Here is a 4,538-nt window from a genome sequence, read left to right as displayed (position 1 = left end):
GTATCTAGCCACATGGTGGAGATACTGAGACCTCCAAGAATACAGGCTGCACTAAGTTAGGTAAATCTCAGAACTCTGAAGAGGCAGGAGGCTAAGACTTTCTCCTGTGATGGCAATCGGCATTGCCTCTCTCTCTAGAGAAATCCAGACTCGTGTAAATACAGAAACTTCCTTTGAGAACACTCCAGTACTCCAGTTTTGCTTTCTAGCTGAGCTCTTAACCCTACAGAAATGTGGCTAACCTTCAGCTCTTCCTGTCTAATTTTATCAATTTGTTCTGAGTGGGTTGATTGCATTTTCCTCACCGTTATGGAAAGCAGACTGGTCAGTTCCATGCTACCCATCACACGTTCAAGCCAGCATAATGGAGGCATATTTAGGGTGTCTGTGATTGCAAAAGTTCATTACAGATCAAGTAAAATATTGTAACATACATTCTGTTGGCATTAAATGTAGTTTTACAAGTTCTAAAGTCATAGCTCAAATCTTTGGTTTACATTACTTTGTGTTCCTCTCCTGGTTGGCTATGCCTCACCAATCAGCTGGAGAGACAGCTTATGGTAGGAAGCAAGGCTGGAACAAACCAGTGTGGAATATGCAGCTTTAAACTCAGCGGGAGGCAGAAAGCTGTTAGTATTGTACAGAAAAGACTAAAGGAGACAGCAGTTGAAGGGGGGTTTATTTGATTGACCAGAGAGAGAGTGCTTGGTCACTGGGAAGTTGGTGAAGCTCATGATGTGAAATATTAGCACTTGCTGATGACTTCAGAGAGAGGCTAAGGAGTGACTGGCCATGAAGTTTCATTAATTGTGATTCATAGATGTTACGGTTGGAAGGGACCTCAATAGATCATCGAGTCTGACCCCCTGCATAGCCAGGAAAGAGTGCTGGGTTCAGATGACCCCAGCCAGATGCCTATCTAACCTCCTCTTGAGGACCCCCAGGGAGAGCACCACCTCTCTTGGGAGCCCATTCCAGATTTTGGCCACTCTAACTGTGAAGAAGTTCTTCCTAACATCTAGTCTAAATCTGCTCTCTGCTAGCTTATGGCCATTATTTCTTGTGACCCACAGGGGCACCTTGGTGAGCGAGCCTCACCAATTCCCTGCTGCACCCCCATGATGAATTTATAGGCAGTCACAAGGTCACCTCTCAACCTTCTCTTGTGGATCACCTTGTCTGGCTTCCTGCATAAGACAGGAACCTATTCTGTTCGGTAGTGGAAAGTCCACTACCATTATTGGCAAGCTGTTGCAAAGGTTAACGACCCCAACTTGAGTGTGGGCTATATTTCTAGTCTAAATTGCTTGGCTTCAGCTTAGTCATTAGCTCTTATACCTTGCTTTGATAGGCTGGCGATCCATCTATTATCAAACTTAGAGTTACTTACACAGAAAACAGAAAGTGAATTGCCTTCAGGTCAGGGCTATAAACTGACATATGTTGATAAGGTAACTTCCAGCTTGGGCAGTAGCATCCACAGAGCAGACATGGCATGTCTTAGATACGTGCCTCATGGTACTGTACTGCAATAGTATAAACAGCCCCTGCCGTCTCGTAGTTAAAGCTGTTTGTCATTAATGAGCCTCATGAAATGTGCATGGCTCAAGTGCTGTTGGCTTCTTGTCAATAGTGCTGAAGTTAGCAAGGGTTAATGGGAGGGTAAGAGAAGAAAGGAGGCTTTGGCATAAAAGTTTCAGTTCTTAGTATGGACAGTCTGACATTTCTCTTTAAACACCGACTCACTTACAAATGTAATGTAATTTAGAGGCAGAGGTTAGACTACAATGTAATATGGAAACTGTTTCAATCTATGTGACCTCTGCTTTTCCTCTTCCCCATATCAACAGCAAGAACTAATGGCCTTTAGAAAAAGTTCCCTCCAGGAGAAAAATCCCAAAATGGCAAAGCAATCTTGTTGAAATAATGGAGAAAAAAAAATTAAGATTTGGGGGTTTATTTCAAAATGGGAAATGAGGTGCTTAAAAATGCAGCTAGTATGCTACAATCTTCAAGGTGTTCAGTAGGAACAGTGCTGCTCCCTGGGTGCAGTTTATAGCTGAATAACTTGAGATGGCATGGGTCTGTTCTTATTCACGCAAGTAGGGATTGCCTATTTATACATTAAAAGCCTGCTGAAGGGGCATCACAATAAGATTGCTTCCTGAACTCAGTCTACAACATGCTTGTGAACAGACACCAGAGATAGCTGTAGTGGCCTTGCCTGAATATATCCAGATTTGGAGTATGCAGGCAGGAGCAGGTGGATGGGTGTGCTCAGGAATGTCCTGACTGGAATATGTTGTGGTCATGTATCCCTAAAGGTCCTGTATTTCCTTCTCTTTTTTGTTTTATATTTGTCACACAATGTCCAGAGCATAAACCTACTGGAATATTTGGGTAACGGGAGAACTAACACCACTGTTTATTAATTTGCATACAAGTCTCTATAGCACCATCAGGTATTAGATACAGTTTCCCCACTGGTGTTTTTTCTTACTCCAGAATAAAATAAATACACAGAAGGTGTTCTAGAAAGTGTTTTTTTTCCCATTTGTATGCAATAGGATTTGGGGAAGATTGTTCCCCTAAACCTCAGACAACAGAGGAGATGTCTAACTTTATGGATGGAGTAATCTCAGGAAAATCTGTAGAACAAACCATATGAGTGCAATTTCACGCTTTAAGTGTGTGCAGAGTGATGGCTTCAGGCACCCTAGACATTTTACAGGAAATGGTTACTATGCAGGAGAATAAGCTTAGCAAGTAGGTTGCCAGCTGGGATAAATAAAGAGATTAAAGAGAAATTCATTCATTCAAATCAATCATTCATAGTACAGCAGGGAGGATATCAACCTCAGAATTAACCTCTTGCAGCCTTGTACACTTTTGGACTATATGATCTCTGGAAGTCCCTTTCAGCCCTATTTTCCGCAGGGAGAAGTCTCACTGACGTAGTAGCGCCTTCTGAAGTAGAACCACAGAGACATACAGTAAGGAAGGGGAGCTCTGCTCTCTTATGAAAATCAGTGGTCTTGCCAGAAAACAAAACTCTGCAACTGGAGGCTTAGGGAAGATTTACGCTCATCATCTCAGAAGTCCTGCATGGCTACTTTCTACTCATGTGAGCCTTCAACATATAGCCTGCACATTACAAATATCAAGTCCCAACAGTTAATCATGCCATATATTCTTTCTCCTATATTATTTGGGAGACATCTTATGGCATATTTACCTTAATGGTACTTGCGCCAAGCTAAATACATTAGCACATCTAACATATACCCAGTTTTTATTCCATGTGGGGAGGGGGGTTGGGGGTATAACAGGGGGGAAAACAGATGTGTAGTATTCATATATACAGAAAGTTGTATTAGACAGAGTAGTACCAAAAGGCATGGTCAAAACACAGGCTTGAGAACCTAGAGATCTGAAACTCTTCTCTTCAGTTTTTTTGTTTGAAAAGTGGGGGTAATATCTCAAGAAGGCAATATGAAGCTTAATTAATTACTTTTTAATAAAGAACAGGACATGGCTAGTATGTATGGAGTTCAAACAGAAGTAAGAGATGGAAATTCCCAATAGTACAGCAAGAGTGAGAAGTACTCCTCCTGTTTGCTGACTGTTATCACAGGTGAAGCTGCTGCACACATTTCTTATAGTAAATTCCATTACTCTGCTTCAGTGAATTAGGGAACCTGGGCTTTTCTCTGAACCAGGCTCAGTTTTGCCAAGAGAGTTCTATTTGCAATTATATATTTACATGTAGTTATTTGAATGCTTTTATATTTTGTTATCAGAAAATCTTGATCCCTTTAAAAGCAGAAAACTCAGAGTGTCCTTCCCCTTCAAAAGGCCTTAAAATAGCTCCTCCTACAAGGAGCAAGGACCTACAAATTTAGACAGCCTAGAACCCTTAGAGTTTGCATAGAACTGCAGCACAGCAGTACTTACTATGCTTGTTCTCTAAGCTATAGGGAAGAATGTTAAGGGAGATGGAGATCTCACTAGAAAGGAAAAAGAAGAAGGAAAAGAATCGGTTGTCAAGTAAAAAAAAACACAAGAGAAAAAGTAAGTATGTGTGTCCCCAGTTGGTTATTAGCTTCTTCTCTGATGTTTCTAATCTCTACCATCTTATTTTCTCATTCTTTTTGCTACAATAGGATCAATTAGAATGGATCATGCCCATACTTATACAAAAGAAGCATGCAAAATTTACAGTAAGCGGCAGTATTAGTACTTACCACAGACCCAAAGTGATTCTCCAGGACTAATAAATTCACCCTAGAAGTGGTGTAAGCACCTACTCTGGATACCTTCAAGAAATGTTTGGATGCTTATCTTGCTGGGGTGATCTGACCCCAGCTGACTTCCTGCCCTTTCAGTGGGGACTGGATCCAATGATTTCACAGGGTCCCTTCCAGCCCTAATGTCTATGACCTACAACATATTAAAAATCTGCTGCTGCTGCTGCTATTGTGAAGGGCTGGCTACATCTACATTGGCACCAGTTCAAATTAACTAGTGCAAACACCTGG

The sequence above is a fragment of the Gavialis gangeticus genome, unplaced genomic scaffold (assembly GCF_001723915.1).
Source record: "Gavialis gangeticus isolate Ggan-Ray unplaced genomic scaffold, GavGan_comp1, whole genome shotgun sequence".
Lineage (NCBI taxonomy): Eukaryota > Metazoa > Chordata > Crocodylia > Gavialidae > Gavialis > Gavialis gangeticus.
Note: the sequence above shows the minus strand (reverse complement) of the source record.